The sequence below is a fragment of the Oncorhynchus gorbuscha genome, unplaced genomic scaffold (genome assembly GCF_021184085.1).
Source record: "Oncorhynchus gorbuscha isolate QuinsamMale2020 ecotype Even-year unplaced genomic scaffold, OgorEven_v1.0 Un_scaffold_1795, whole genome shotgun sequence".
NCBI lineage: Eukaryota > Metazoa > Chordata > Actinopteri > Salmoniformes > Salmonidae > Oncorhynchus > Oncorhynchus gorbuscha.
Genome location: NW_025746475.1, coordinates 57,501 through 74,671, shown reverse-complemented (window position 1 = coordinate 74,671; position 17,171 = coordinate 57,501). Strand labels below are relative to the sequence as shown.

Sequence of the window (17,171 nt, the reverse complement as noted above, 5' to 3'; positions counted from 1 at the left end):
AAACTAACGTTGTTAGGGGGGGGGGGGGGGGGACGACAAATGTTTTCCAGGAAGTGCTTTCTGGTAATACGTTTTATATCAAAGGAGTTCAACTCCTGTAGCAAAAAAAAAAACACAAAAAAAAACCTGTTTGTTCAGGAATTTGAACTAACCTTGTATTTCTCTGTCTCTTTCATGTAGTTTCATGCTCCAACAAGTCTTGATGCTCTGCGATGGTGTTATGTTACTATATGATCAAACCATGTCACTTTCATTCTGTTAGGCCAGCCTTACATAAAGGTTGCTCATAAGAAAAGTAGTTTATTAAGCAACCTGGTTTAGCTTTTGTCCTCTTCATTAGAAGAAGAAAGTGTGAAACTGACCCGGGTCATTGTGTTGCCCCTGCAGGAAGAAGGAGAAGAAGAAGAAGAAGAGGAGGAAGAGGAGGAGTCTGGAGAGGAGGATTAAAGAACAACAATCATTTGACCTCTACTTCCTTGTAAACAGTTCTTCCTCCTGGGGAACCACTGCCTTCACCACTTACTGAGGACGTTGACCTCTGACCTCTCTGTCTCCTCTCATATCATACTGTTTTCATTTGATACTTTTATTTGTGTTTATTTCATTATTTTATATATTTTTTCTTTGTTTGTTGTTGATTCCGATATGAAAAACACGTTAATAATCCTCAGAACATGAGCCGCAAAAAAAAAAAACACGAGAAAACACTAAATATGACAAACAAAGATCCGCTGTACCTCTTTACAACAACAGCGATGTTTAATCTGTTGTTGAGACAAGAGGTCCTGGGGGTTTTGTACCGTTGCAGCTTCTACTCCGCTCCTCCCCCTGTCGTTGTCGACTGATTCTCCAGGCTGTCTTTCTTTGAGGGAGAGATAGAAACTGGGGGGTGGAAAAAAGTCTGTTATTGTCATTCACAAATTGCGACCATATGGCTGCTGTTTCAGTACAACAGAGGTCTAGAACACACACACAGACCCCCCCCTCCTCCTCCCTGAGTCGGACCACCAAATTGAGGTTGTTGGCAGGTGTGTAGTTTTTTCATCACGTGTTTTACTGGCCAAGAACCTTTTTCACCTGCTTTTGCTTTATCATTTTATATTGTGATAATTAACATTTTATATTGTGATAATTATCATTTTATATTGTGATAACTATCATTTTATATTGTGATAATTAACATTTTATATTGTGATAATTATCATTTTATATTGTGATAATTATCATTTTATATTGTGATTGTGATTATCATTTTATATTGTGATAATTAACATTTTATATCGTGATAATTATCATTTTATATTGTGATTGTGATAACTATCATTTTATATTGTGATAATTAACATTTTATATTGTGATTGTGATAATTATCATTTTATATTGTGATAATTAACATTTTATATTGTGATAATTATCATTTTATATTGTGATAATTAACATTTTATATTGTGATAATTATCATTTTATATTGTGATAATTAACATTTTATATTGTGATAATTATCATTTTATATTGTGATTGTGATAACTATCATTTTATATTGTGATAATTAACATTTTATATTGTGATAATTAACATTTTATATCGTGATAATTATCATTTTATATGGTGATAATAATCATTTTACATTGTGATAGTTATAGTTATAACCACACAACAACAAGAGAAGAACTCAGCGTTAATGTTTATTATGGTGAACTTCATATGACGGAATGTAATTATGGTGAAGTTCACATGATGGAACGATCTTAACGGAGGTAATATGATATTATTGGTTTTACACTGCTCTTATAAGTAATGTACTTTATTGTTTTCTCTATTAGGAAACAATGAGTTGATTAGTCACAGTTCTCATCATCGACACCTTGATTATCCAGTTCGTTTTACAAGTATAAATTTAACAGAGAGCTTTAACATTGCAATGCTTCAATACCAAATTGGCTGTTTTTTAGTTAGAAAACTACTGTATTTAATCCAGCATTTACCTGAGGGCTGCAGCAGTCTCCCTGTTTTCGGTGGACTCGTTTCATCTTTGTGGATTGAGAGATGATTTTTAGATATTGTCTTAGTTCTATTTCCATGATCAATCCCCCTAAATATCACTTCTTATCAATGTCATCTGATTAACCTACTCACATACATACATACATACATACATACATACATACATACATACATACATACATACATACATACATACATACATACATACATACATACATACATACATACATACATACATACATACATACATACATACATACATACATACATACATACATACATACATACATACACACACACACACACACACACACACACACACACACACACACACACACACACACACACACACACACACACACACACACACACACACACACACACACACACACACACACACACACACACACACACATACTGTATGTTTGTCATTTTATGTTTCTTCTGATTCACAACACTGCTCTAAAACCATGGATTCCATTGATACTATTTTTGCTAAGGAAATGCTCTCTTTTTTTCACACTAACCTGGTCTGCCTTAACAAAACAAACCGTAAGAACAAACAAACAAAAACATAATAACAAAAAACATACAATTTACCTCATGTTTTACCTGCACCTTTAGTGGCAGTGTGAGATAGGATGACTCAGGAATTCTAGAACCAGAACCTTGATAATCCTTACTTCAGGTATTCTAGAAGCCTGATAATCCTTCAAGTATTCTAGAAACCTGATAATCCTTACTTCAGGTATTCTAGAAGCCTGATAATCCTTCATTCTAGAAGTCTGAAATTCCTTCAGGTATTCTAGAAGCCGGATAATCATTCAGGTGTTCTAGAACCCTGATAATCATTCAGGTATTCTAGAACCCTGCCTGGTAAATTAATCCTTCAGGTATTCTAGAAGCCGGATAATCATTCAGGTGTTCTAGAACCCTGATAATCCTTCAGGTATTCTAGAACCCTGATAATCCTTACTTCAGGTATTCTAGAACCCTGATAATCCTTCAGGTATTCTAGAACCCTGATAATCCTTCAGGTATTCTAGAACCCTGATAATCCTTCAGGTATTCTAGAACCCTGATAATCCTTACTTCAGGTATTCTAAGAATTCCGAAGACATGTCGGCACTTTGTGGTCTGATGCTGATGCAATATCTCCTCACCATTTCAAACCACCTCCGATTTCCACCGCAACAACCTGAAAACTCCAAGCTCAAGGAATGCACACTGCCCTGCTACACAGTACCACACAGTACTAAATAGTAGTACACAGTACCACACAGTACTAAATAGTAGTACACAGTACCACACAGTACTAAATAGTACTACGCAGTACTACATAGTATTACTACACACAACAATGCATGGGGTGTCAGTGTGTGTGTGTGTCAACGAGCTAACTTGTTATAAAAGTTGTTGGCTTGTGTCTCACAGTGGAACAGACATGTTCTGTGTAAGTCTGACAGGTAATTTACTGAAATCAGGAGTTTAAAAAATATATATATATTTCCTATGTAGAACTCATAAGCAGCTAATGGAAGAAGCACTGTGGTGTCTTTATTTCACATAAACATTAATGTTTGTGTATCTAAATCAGTCCTAACGAGACACTCACTTGTACCTTTCCTCAACTGGGCCTTCTGTTTGACAAACTGTTCACTTGAATATATTTGTTTTTCTGATTTACTCAACGTTTTTTTTTATTAAGGATCAAGTGCTTGTATGACACGACACGATATAATTGTTTGTTTTTGCTCTGATTTTTTTCTGAACTATGTACTATTCATATACATTATGTACCTCAAACAAACTGATAAAAAAAAATGGACTTATAATCGATTGACAAATACCTACCTCCAGTCTTGAAAAGGAATTGATTTTTGCCGGGTTTCTTTCAATATCAGTGTGAGTTTTGATAATGTATGGTGAAATCTTATCAATATTATGGACTGCAAAAGATCCCTTACTCAGAAGTATTTTTTTTTTGTAACTTGTTTTTTAAAACTTCTGAACCAAGTAAATGTTGACTTCACCCTGCGGAAGAAATAGCCTTCAAAAAAAAAAAAATGTATCTTGAAGATTTTCAGGTTTTTTAAAAAATATATGTTTGGGTTTTGTATATTGTATTCATGGATTTTGTTGTTTTTAATTAGATATTGTAGATATTGATATACTTGATTAGCTATTTTGTGTACTTTTACGACACACGTGATTTTATTTTTCTTGTTGTTATGGTTCAACCAGATGTATATGAAAATGCTTCTTTAAATAGTGATGGATTACAACTTTTAAATGTTAACATGGTATATTCTCATACGGGCCTGAGGTAGGGAGCCTCAGAGAGTTAGTCAAACAACCCGACATGCCCTTTCCACTCACACAAGCCTGAGGTAGGGAGCCTCAGAGAGTTAGTCAAACAACCCGACATGCCCTTTCCACTCACACAAGCCTGAGGTAGGGAGCCTCAGAGAGTTAGTCAAACAACCCAACATGCCCTTTCCACTCACACAAGCCTGGGTAGGGAGCCTCAGAGAGTTAGTCAAACAACCCAACATGCCCTTTCCACTCACACAGGTCTGCAAGCTGCAATTCAAACTTGACATCAGTCAGTTTTAAGCTGCTTTCATGTGCTCTCTGAATTATATTGATACTTCCGAGTTACTCAGTATGATACTTCCAAGTTACTCAGTCAAATACTTCTGAGTTTCTCAGTCAAATACTTCTGAGTTTCTCAGTCGGATACTTCTGAGTTTCTCAGTCGGATACTGCCAAGTTTCTCAGTCGGATACTGCCAAGTTTCTCAGTCGGATACTGCCAAGTTTCTCAGTTGAATACTTCCGAGTTTCTCAGTCGGAGACTTCCGAGTTTCTCAGTTGGATACTTGCGAGTTTCTCAGTTTGAGACTTCTGAGTTTCTGTCGAATACTTCTGAGTTTCTCAGTCGAATACTTCCGAGTTTCTCAGTTGGAGACTTCCAAGTTTCTCAGTCGAATACTTCCAAGTTTCTCAGTCGGAGACTTCCAAGTTTCTCAGTTGAATACTGCCAAGTTTCTAAGTCGAATACTTCCAAGTTTCTCAGTCTAATACTTCCAAGTTTCTCAGTCGGAGACTTCCAAGTTTCTCAGTTGAGACTTCCAAGTTTCTCAGTTGAATACTGCCAAGTTTCTCAGTTGAATACTGCCAAGTTTCTCAGTCGAATACTTCCGAGTTTCTCAGTCGGATACTTCCAAGTTTCTCAGTTGAATACTGCCACGTTTCTCAGTCGGAGACTTCCAAGTTTCTCAGTTGAATACTTCCAGTTTCTCAGTCGGACACTTCCAAGTTTCTCAGTTGAATACTTCCAAGTTTCTCAGTTGAATACTGCCACGTTTCTCAGTCGGAGACTTCCAAGTTTCTCAGTTGAATACTTCCGAGTTTCTCAGTCGGAGACTTCCAAGTTTCTCAGTTAAATACTTCCAAGTTTCTCAGTCGGATACTTCCAAGTTTCTCAGTTGAATAATTCAGAGTTTCTCAGTTGAATACTGCCAAGTTTCTCAGTCGGAGACTGCCAAGTTTCTCAGTCGGATACTTCTGAGTTTCTCAGTCAAATACTTCCAAGTTTCTCAGTCGAATACTTCCAAGTTTCTCAGTCAGATGCATACCCCACAGTTTCCTATTTTCCGAGGAAGGCAGCATTATTTTCTTCACACACTATTACTGTCCAGAATGTTCCCTGAACTGTATCATTGATGGATGGGTTCATCTTTGATAACAACTCTCGATAACTCTCAGGTACATAACAATCAAAACAGAGAACGTAGGTTGATCAAGAACCAACCTTATTGTTGATGAGGTGAAGTCATAGTGGGCCTATGCTTTATGTCGATGCCGTTTGACAGCTGCCTTGGTTTTGAAACGGCTTCGTAGGGCCTACCTGTGTGAGTTGGTCGATCACATGTTGTAGCTTTGAAAAGCACGGCCTAGAAACAGATAGACTTCACGGCTGAGAAGAACAATGGCTTTGTCTAAAAACGTCACAAGCAGGTTAAAAATCCTCCTCGCTTACTGCTTCCTTGTTGCCGTAATTCCTCTCAAAGCTCATTGGAGGTGTGGATCTACGGTTCCTCCTCTCGGGAACTTCTCCTCCAATGAGCTTTGAGAGGAATTCAGGAAACGAGGACAGGTCAGGGGGTGAAGCAAGTCATTGACGGCTAGTACTGTTTTGAGACTGTCGATCATCAGCATGAAAAGCTATAAGAGATTTTCTTTTTAAACGTTTCAAAAAAAGGGCTAAACACTGTGGTGCTCATAACTGACACTGATTATATCATAGGAGGTAATGACGTTCCAATGTTGGAGCTCCATGAACATTGGACTATATTTCATAGATATATATAATAATATATATATAAATATAATTATTATATATATATAATTATATATATAAATATATATTCGAGTTCTGAAGTGTAAGAGTATTCAAACAAAAAAACAATTGAAACAATGTTTTTTTTTGTTTTTTTTGGGATGTTTTACCTCATGTTGGTGTGAATGTGTAACTATGGAAACCACTGTTTTGTTGACGTGCTTTGAGCTCTTGGAGTCTTAATGAAGATGATCCCCGTTCTAGAACAGTCCCAATACACATTACTACCTCCACACAAAAAAAGGGCCTACTGTTACCTCATTTTCAAACTAAGCCTGCTCCCAAATGGCACCCTATTCCCTATATTAGTGCACTCCTTTTGACCAGGGAGTGCACTACTTTTGACCGGATCCTTTACGGGACAAGTCCGCTATATAGAGACTAGGGTACAATTTGTGACGCAAGCTTAAATATCTGCTTAGTAAAACTCATGGTGACGAAAGAGAACAGGGAGAACATCGTAACATTTTATATATATATATATAGTTTATTTTTTTTGTTGGGGGATAAATTTTATAAGACTGTTCCTTCTCTGCCTCTTAGTCACCACTAGGTAAGAATGGACATGTATTTTTTTTAAATTTTGTATTTTTTTTTAAAAGAACATTTTCTGACATTATGCAATGTTCCGTAGTTATATTAATCTGTGGAGAGGAGAGGCGGCGGTGCGGTGGGGGGGGGATAAACATAATTTCTGTGTTTGACACCGTCTCCCTCAGTATAGAACCTCATGTCTTCGATCCAACTTGCATCGTCTCCTCTCTGTCCACCTAGTATTTGCTGTCTTCAATTACACATCCAAATTGCTTGTTTGAATATACAAGACAAAAACCCAAGTTATCTTAATAGATATTTACAGCCTTGTTTCAGCACAATAATAAATAAATAAAAACTAAAATATGGCTTCTGTTGACGGTGTGAGTTTCTATTTATTGGCTAATGTTTCCCAATTCTCTCTCTTTACTTGTTTACATCTTGTTTCATCCTGTCTGTTGTGTGATGGTGTTAGGATGTCAGCCATCTTGTTTCATCCTGTCTGTTGTGTGATGGTGTTAGGATGTCAGCCATCTTGTTTCATCCTGTCTGTTGTGTGATGGTGTTAGGATGTCAGCCATCTTGTTTCATCCTGTCTGTTGTGTGATGGTGTTAGGATGTCAGCCATCTTGTTTCATCCTGTCTGTTGTGTGATGGTGTTAGGATGTCAGCCATCTTGTTTCATCCTGTCTGTTGTGTGATGGTGTTAGGATGTCAGCCATCTTGTTTCATCCTGTCTGTTGTGTGATGGTGTTAGGATGTCAGCCATCTTGTTTCATCCTGTCTGTTGTGTGATGGTGTTAGGATGTCAGCCATCTTGTTTCATCCTGTCACTGTTGTGTGATGGTGTTAGGATGTCAGCCATCTTGTTTCATCCTGTCTGTTGTGTGATGGTGTTAGGATGTCAGCCATCTTGTTTCATCCTGTCTGTTGTGTGATGGTGTTAGGATGTCAGCCATCTTGTTTCATCCTGTCTGTTGTGTGATGGTGTTAGGATGTCAGCCATCTTGTTTCATCCTGTCTGTTGTGTGATGGTGTTAGGATGGCCATCTTGTTTCATCCTGTCTGTTGTGTCATGGTGTTAGGATGTCAGCCATCTTGTTTCATCCTGTCTGTTGTGTCATGGTGTTAGGATGTCAGCCATCTTGTTTCATCCTGTCTGTTGTGTCATGGTGTTAGGATGTCAGCCATCTTGTTTCATCCTGTCTGTTGTGTGATGGTGTTAGGATGTCAGCCATCTTGTTTCATCCTGTCTGTTGTGTCATGGTGTTAGGATGTCAGCCATCTTGTTTAATCCTGTCTGTTGTGTGATGGTGTTAGGATGTCAGCCATCCTTTTTCCACTGAGAAGTCTAGGTCAGGAAACCTGTAGGGGTCAGGCACACACACACAACACACTGCACCTGGCCAGCTGCTACACTATCTACAGTAAACCTGCATACCTGGCCAGCTGCTACACACACACACATTCCCAGACAATGTTCTTCCTGACACCTGGCCATCTGTTTGAAGATTTGAGCACCTACATGTAAGACAGGATGCTGCCTGATGCTGCTGTGTCTGTGGAATCACCTGAAATGTGACCCAGTGGTCTGTCTGTCTGTCTGTCTGTCTGTCTGTCTGTCTGTCTGTCAGCTGTCTGTCTGTCTACAGTAAACCTGTCTGTCTGGTCAGTCTGTCTGTCTATCTGTAAACCTGTCTACCTGGCCAGTCTGTCTGTCTGTCTATCTACAGTAAACCTGTCTGTCCTGTCTGTCTGTCTATCACTATCTACAGTAAACCTGCATACCTGGTCAGCTGCTACACTATCTACAGTAAACCTGCATACCTGGCCAGCTGCTACACTATCTACAGTAAACCTGCATACCTGGCCAGCTGCTACACTATCTACAGTAAACCTGCATACCTGGCCAGCTGCTACACTATCTACAGTAAACCTGCATACCTGGCCAGCTGCTACACTATCTACAGTAAACCTGCATACCTGGTCAGCTGCTACACTATCTACAGTAAACCTGCATACCTGGCCAGCTGCTACACTATCTACAGTAAACCTGCATACCTGGCCAGCTGCTACACTATCTACAGTAAACCTGCATACCTGGCCAGCTGCTACACTATCTACAGTAAACCTGCATACCTGGCCAACTGCTACACTATCTACAGTAAACCTGCATACCTGGCCAGCTGCTACACTATCTACAGTAAACCTGCATACCTGGCCAGCTGCTACACTATCTACAGTAAACCTGCATACCTGGTCAGCTGCTACACTATCTACAGTAAACCTGCATACCTGGCCAGCTGCTACACTATCTACAGTAAACCTGCATACCTGGCCAGCTGCTACACTATCTACAGTAAACCTGCATACCTGGTCAGCTGCTACACTATCTACAGTAAACCTGCATACCTGGTCAGCCAACAGCACACTTGCAGTCAGATATCTTAATTGTGTTATACCATGTGAAACTCAACACAGTCACGTGAAGCACGGCTGCCTAGCTGACTGGCTGGCTGGCTGGCTGGCTGGCTGGCTGGCTGGCTGGCTGGTTGGCTGGTTGGCTGGCTGGTTGGTTGGTCGGCTGACTGGTTAGCTGGTTGTTTGGCTGGTTGTTTGGCTGGCTGGCTGGCTGGCTGGCTGGCTGGCTGGCTTGCTGTCTGGCTGGTTGGCTATCTTGCTGGTTGGCTGGTTGGCTGGCTGGTTAGTCGGCTGGCTGGTTAGCTGGTTGTTTGGCTGGTTGTTTGGCTGATTGGTTGGCTGGCTGGCTGGCTGTGGTGAAACCAGGATAACTGTTATCAGACATGATAAAACACAGTGGTGAAACCAGGATAACTGTTATCAGACATGATAAAACACAGTGGTGAAACCAGGATAACTGTTATCAGACATGATAAAACACAGTGGTGAAACCAGGATAACTGTTATCAGACCTGATAAAACACAGTGGAAGAGTCAAGTATGTTCCAGGATAAAACCTGATAGGTTGTAGATATATATCAAGGAACTAAAGCTACAGTCTTGGATGATAGTGAAATGTAATAAGAGGTGGAACCAGGAAGTGTTATCTAGTGAGTGATAAAAGACAACAGCAGATTAGAGGTGTCAGAAATAGTACCCTATTCCCTACATAGTGCACTACTTTTGACCAGGGGGATAGGGCTAGGGTCAAATGAAGTGCACAATATAAGGGTATAGGGTTCCGTTTCAGACACACACAAGGATACTTCACAGTCACAACCTGTTAAACTTGTACAATATGAAATTAGGAACTCTTTCATTTATTATTGAATTAATACTCTTTGTGAACAAATACAAACAAACAAAAAACATTTTTATTGAACTTTTATTTAACTAGGAAAGTCAGTTAAGAACCAACTCTTATTTACAATGACTGCCTACTCCGGGCCAAACCCGGACGACGCTGGGCCAATTTAGCGTCCGGATGTGATACAGCCTGGATTCAAACCAGGGACTGTAGTGATGCCTCTTGCACTGAGATGCAGTGCCTTTAGACCGCTGTGCCATTCGGGAGCCCCCCGCGCTGAAGTGAACTGTCACATTTTGGCCTGTATTTGGAGAAGATAAACACTGTCCACGCAAAGCACCCTTGATCTTTTTCCACTAAATCTCAGTTTCCTTCTCCAGCGAATCACGGAGGATCTGGGCCTGGTCGGGTGTCTGTAGTAGGATAGGAGGATACCCACTGGTGTCTAACATAGTGGTAGAATGGATACCCACTGGTGTCAAACACAGTGGTAGAATGGATACCCACTGGTGTCAAACACAGTGGTAGATTGGATACCCACTGGTGTCAAACACAGTGGTAGAATGGATACCCACTGGTGTCAAACACAGTGGTAGATTGGATACCCACTGGTGTCAAACACAGTGGTATAATGGATACCCACTGGTGTCTAACAGGATGGATACCCACTGGTGTCAAACACAGTGGTAGATTGGATACCCACTGGTGTCTAACACAGCGGTAGAATGTATACCCACTGGTGTCAAACACAGTGGTAGAATGCATACTCACTGGTGTTAAACACAGTGGTAGAATGCATACTCACTGGTGTCAAACACTATGGTAGAATGTATACCCACTGGTGTCAAACACAGTGGTAGAATGGATACCCACATGACCTGCACTGACCCTAACCTGACCCCCAAGCTGACCTGCACTGACCCCAAACCTGAACCACACTGATCCCCAACCTGATCCCCACTGATCCCCAACCTGACCCAAACTAACCCCCAAGCTGACCCCTAACCTGACCTGCACTGACACCCAAGCTGACCCCTATCCTGACCTGCACTGACCTCCAACCTTACCCACACTAACCCCCAAGCTGACACCCAACATGACCTGCACTGACCCTAACCTGACCCGCACTAACACCCATCCTCACCCACACTGACCCCCAACCTGACCTGCACTGACCCCCAACCTAACCCTCAACCTGACCCACACTGACCCCCAACCTAACACCAACATGATTCACACTGACCCACACGCAACCTGAAGCACACAACTTGACCGACACCCAACCTGACCCACCCAACCTGACCCACACTCAAAACAAACCTGACCCCCACTGACCTCTCTTATCATCACCCAGTGCCTGGGCTTACCTCCGCTGTACCCGCACCCCACCATACCCCTGTCTGCGCATTATGCCCTGAATATATTCTACCATGCCCAGAAACCTGCTCCTCTTATTCTCTGTCCCAAACGCTCTAGGCGACCAGTTTTGATAGCCTTTAGCCGCACCCTCATACTACTCCTCCTCTGTTCCGCGGGTGATGTGGAGGTAAACCCAGGCCCTGCATGTCCCCAGGCACCCTCATTTGTTGACTTCTGTGATTGAAAAAGCCTTGGTTTCATGCATGTCAACATCACAAGCCTCCTCCCTAAGTTTGTTTTACTCACTGCTTTAGCACACTCTGCTAACCCTGATGTCCTTGCCGTGTCTGAATCCTGGCTCAGGAAGGCCACCAAAAATTCTGAGATTTCCATACCCAACAATAACATCTTCCGTCAAGATAGAACTGCCAAAGGGGGAGGAGTTGCAGTCTACTGCAGAGATAGCCTGCAAAGTAATGTCATACTTTCCAGGTCCATACCCAAACAGTTCGAACTACTAATTTTTTTAATTACTCTCTCCAGAAATAAGTCTCTCACTGTTGCCGCCTGCTACCGACCCCCCTCAGCTCCCAGCTGTGCCCTGGACACCATTTGTGAATTGATTTGTGAACAGTTTGTTCTGTTAGGTGACCTAAACTGTGATATGCTTAACACCCCGTCAGTCCTACAATCTAAGCTAGATGCCCTCAATCTCACACAAATCATCAAACAACCCACCAGGTACAACCCTAAATCTGTAAACAAGGGACCCTCATAGACATCATCCTAACCAACTGGCCCTCCAAATACACCTCCGCTGTCTTCAACCAGGATCTCAGCGATTACTGCGTCATTGCCTGCATCCGCTACGGATCCACAGTGAAACGACCACCCCTCATCACTGTCAAACGCTCCCTAAAACACTTCTGTGAGCAGGCCTTTCTAATCGACCTGGCCCGGGTATCCTGGAAGGAAATTGACCTCATCCCGTCAGTTGATGATGCCTGGTCATTCTTTAAAAGTAACTTCCTCACCATTTTAGATAAGCATGCTCCGTTCAAAAAATGCAGAACTAAGAACAGATACAGCCCTTGGTTCACTCCAGACCTGACTGCCCTCGACCAGCACAAAAACATCCTGTGGCGGACTGCAATAGCATCGAATAGTCCCCGCGATATGCAACTGTTCAGGGAAGTCAGGAACCAATACACACAGTCAGTCAGGAAAGCAAAGGTCAGCTTCTTCAGGCAGAAATTTGCATCCTGTAGCTCTAACTCCAAAAGGTTCTGGGACACTGTGAAGTCCATGGAGAACAAGAGCATCTCCTCCCAGCTGCCCACTGCACTGAGGCTCGGTAACACGGTCACCACCGATAAATCCATGATTATCGAAAACTTCAACAAGCATTCCTCAACGGCTGGCCATGCCTTCCTCCTGGCTACTCCAACCTCAGCCAACAGCCCCCCCCCCCACAGCTACTCGCCCAAGCCTCTCCAGGTTCTCCTTTACCCAAATCCAGATAGCAGATGTTCTGAAAGAGCTGCAAAAACCTGGACCCGTACAAATCAGCTGGTCTTGACAATCTGGACCCTCTATTTCTGAAACTATCCGCCGCCATTGTCGCAACTCCTATTACCAGCCTGTTCAACCTCTCTTTCATATCGTCTGAGATCCCCAAGGATTGGAAAGCTGCCGCAGTCATCCCCCTCTTCAAAGGGGGAGACACCCTGGACCCAAACTGTTACAGACCTATATCCATCCTGCCCTGCCTATCTAAGGTCTTCGAAAGCCAAGTTAACAAACAGGTCACTGACCATCTCGAATCCCACCGTACCTTCTCCGCTGTGCAATCTGGTTTCCGAGCCGGTCACGTGTGCACCTCAGCCACGCTCAAGGTACTAAACGATATCATAACTGCCATCGATAAAAGACAGTACTGTGCAGCCGTCTTCATCGACCTTGCCAAGGCTTTCGACTTTGTCAATCACCATATTCTTATCGGCAGACTCAGTAGCCTCGGTTTTTCTGATGACTGCCTTGCCTGGTTCACCAACTACTTTGCAGACAGAGTTCAGTGTGTCAAATTGGAGGGCATGCTGTCCGGTCCTCTGGCAGTCTCTATGGGGGTGCCACAGGGTTCAATTCTCGGGCCGACTCTTTTCTCTGTATATATCAATGATGTTGCTCTTGCTGCGGACGATTCCCTGATCCACCTCGACGCAGACGACACCATTCTCTATACTTCCGGCCCGTCCTTGGACACTGTGCTATCTAACCTCCATACAACACTCCTTCCGTGGCCTCCAACTGCTCTTAAACGCTAGTAAAACCAAGGGCATGCTTTTCAACCGATCGCTGCCTGCACCCGCATGCCCGACTAGCATCACCACCCTGGATGGTTCCGACCTTGAATATGTGGACATCTATAAGTACCTAGGTGTCTGGCTAGACTGTAAACTCTCCTTCCAGACTCATATCAAACATCTCCAATCTAAAATCAAATCTAGAGTCGGCTTTCTATTCCGCAACAAAGCCTCCTTCACTCACGCCGCCAAACTTACCCTAGTAAAACAGACTATCCTACCGATCTTCGACTTCGGCGATGTCATCTACAAAATAGCTTCCAACACTCTACTCAGCAAACTGGATGCAGTTTATCACAGTGCCATCCGTATTGTTACTAAAGCACCTTATACCACCCACCACTGCGACCTGTATGCTCTAGTCGGCCGGCCCTCGCTACATATTCGTCGCCAGACCCACTGGCTCCAGGTCATCTACAAGTCCATGCTAGGTAAAGCTCCGCCTTATCTCAGTTCACTGGTCACGATGGCAACACCCACCCGTAGCACGCGCTCCAGCAGGTGTATCTCACTGATCATCCCTAAAGCCAACACCTCATTTGGCCGCCTTTCGTTCCAGTTCTCTGCTGCCTGTGACTGGAACGAATTGCAAAAATCGCTGAAGTTGGAGACTTTTATCTCCCTCACCAACTTCAAACATCTGCTATCTGAGCAGCTAACCGATCGCTGCAGCTGTACATAGTCTATTGGTAAATAGCCCACCCATTTTCACCTACCTCATTCCCATACTGTTTATATTTATTTACTTTTCTGCTCTTTTGCACACAATGTATATAGACTCTCTTTTTCTTTTTTTTCCTACTGTGTTATTGACTTGTTAATTGTTTACTCCATGTGTAACTCTGTGTTGTCTGTTCACACTGCTATGCTTTATCTTGGCCAGGTAGCAGTTGCAAATGAGAAATTGTTCTCAACTAGCCTACCTGGTTAAATAAAGGAGTTCTCAACTAGCCTACCTGGTTAAATAAAGGTGTTCTCAACTAGCCTACCTGGTTAAATAAAGGTGTTCTCAACTAGCCTACCTGGTTAAATAAAGGTGTTCTCAACTAGCCTACCTGGTTAAATAAAGGTGTTCTCAACTAGCCTACCTGGTTAAATAAAGGAGTTCTCAACTAGCCTACCTGGTTAAATAAAGGTGTTCTCAACTGGCCTACCTGGTTAAATAAAGGTGTTCTCAACTGGCCTACCTGGTTAAATAAAGGTGTTCTCAACTGGCCTACCCTCATTTCAATAGTTTGAAAGTTTGGGTGAGGGCCTGAGAGAGCCTGGAGGTACTAAAATAAAGGTGTTCTCAACTAGCCTACCTGGTTAAATAAAGGTGTTCTCAACTAGAGAGAGAGAGAGAGAGAACTGGCCTACCTGGTTAAATAAAGGTGTTCTCAACTGGCCTACCCTCATTTCAATAGTTTGAAAGAGAGAGAGAGAGAGAGAGAGAGAGAGAGAGAGAGAGAGAGAGAGAGAGAGAGAGAGAGAGAGAGAGAGAGAGAGAGAGAGAGAGAGAGAGAGAGAGAGAGAGAGAGAGAGAGAGAGAGAGAGAGAGAGAGAGAGAGAGAGAGAGAGAGAGAGAGAGAGAGAGAGAGAGAGAGAGAGAGAGAGAGAGAGAGAGAGAGAGAGAGAGAGAGCTAGAGAGAGAGCGAGAGAGAAGAAAACCCCTCATGTTTTCCTCATGAAGTAATGTATATTTAGTCTCTTGTGGATGAAAACCACTTCAGTGTGTTTGTCCTGCTGACCTCTGGCAGCACTGGGGTGCGACACCACACACAGAGAGTGACACACACACACAGACACGCAAAAACACACACACACACAAACCACATTCACAAACCACAAGGCCGGGTCCCAAGAACCTGAAAGAATGTGTCTTTCTGTGGCCACTCCAAGATTTGTTTTGATAAGATGCCAGGAGGGCGAGTCTGGAGAGATGAGAGGATGCCAGGAGGGAGAGTCTGGAGAGATGAGAGGATGCCAGGAGGGAGAGTCTGGAGAGATGAGAGGATGCCAGGAGGGAGAGTCTGGAGAGATGAGAGGGGAGCCAGGAGGGAGAGTCTGGAGAGATGAGAGGATGCCAGGAGGGAGAGTCTGGAGAGATGAGAGGATGCCAGGAGGGAGAGTCTGGAGAGATGAGAGGATGCCAGGAGGGAGAGTCTGGAGAGATGAGAGGATGCCAGGAGGGAGAGTCTGGAGAGATGAGAGGATGCCAGGAGGGAGAGTCTGGAGAGATGAGAGGATGCCAGGAGTGTGTGTGTGTGTGTGTGTGTGTGTGTGTGTGTGTGTGTGTGTGTGTGTGTGTGTGTGTGTGTGTGTGTGTGTGTGTGTGTGTGTGTGTGTGTGTGTGTGTGTGTGTGTGTGTGTGTGTGTGTGTGTGTGTGTGTGTGTGTGTGTGTGTGTGTGTGTGTGTGTGTGTGTGTGTGTGTGTGTGTGTGTGTGTGTGTGTGTGTCCATAAACCACTGTGCTTCCATGTGACCAATGTGTGTTAGCTATTAAAGACCTTCTGAACTCCACCGACCAGTACCCTCAGTCCATCTCTACCTTCCCTCTGTCTCCCTCGGCCTCCTTCCCTCCCTGCCTCCCTCCCACCTTCCCTCCTTCTCCCTCACTCTCTCTCTCTCTCTACCTTCCCTCTGTCTCCCTCAGTCCATCTCTACCTTCCCTCCCTCTCTCTCTACCTTCCCTCTGTCTCCTTCGGCCTCCTTCCCTCCCACCTTCCCTCCTTCTCCCTCACTCTCTCTCTCTCTCTCTCTACCTTCCCTCTGTCTCCCTCAGTCCATCTCTACCTTCCCTCCCTCTCTCTCTACCTTCCCTCTGTCTCCTTCGGCCTCCTTCCCTCCCACCTTCCCTCCTCTCTCTCCCTCCTCTCTCTGTGTCCTCCCTCCCTCCCCTCTCTGTGTCCTCCCTCCCTCCCCTCTCTGTGTCCCCCCACCCTCCCTCCTCTCTCTGTGTCTCCCCTCCTTCCCTCCCCCGTGCAGGGTCATGGTGAGGTCAAACAGAAAAGGAAATAGAAGACAGGAAAGGAGAGGTGAGATAAAAGGTGCTTCCTGATTCTACAAAACGCCGTCCAGACCCACACACAGAAACACACACCTTCCTGTGAGATACCTGAGATCAGAATGTTGCTGAATCACAGATCACCCAACAACAGATCCATATTGTTGAATCACAGATCACCCGACAACAGATCAGAGTGTTGTTGAATCACAGATCACCCGACAACAGATCAGAGTGTTGCTGAATCACAGAT

The 17,171-nt window shown here is 43.4% G+C and overlaps 1 long non-coding RNA gene across 1 annotated transcript; it reads left to right on the top strand.

Annotated features, from left to right (window-relative positions):
• The first annotated feature begins 2,921 nt into the window (after nt 1-2,921).
• Nucleotides 2,922-7,318, top strand: LOC124024225. The gene is made up of 2 exons (XR_006836966.1): nt 2,922-4,330; nt 4,395-7,318. It is a non-coding gene; the product is annotated as an uncharacterized LOC124024225 (long non-coding RNA).
• The last annotated feature ends 9,853 nt before the right edge of the window (nt 7,319-17,171 follow it).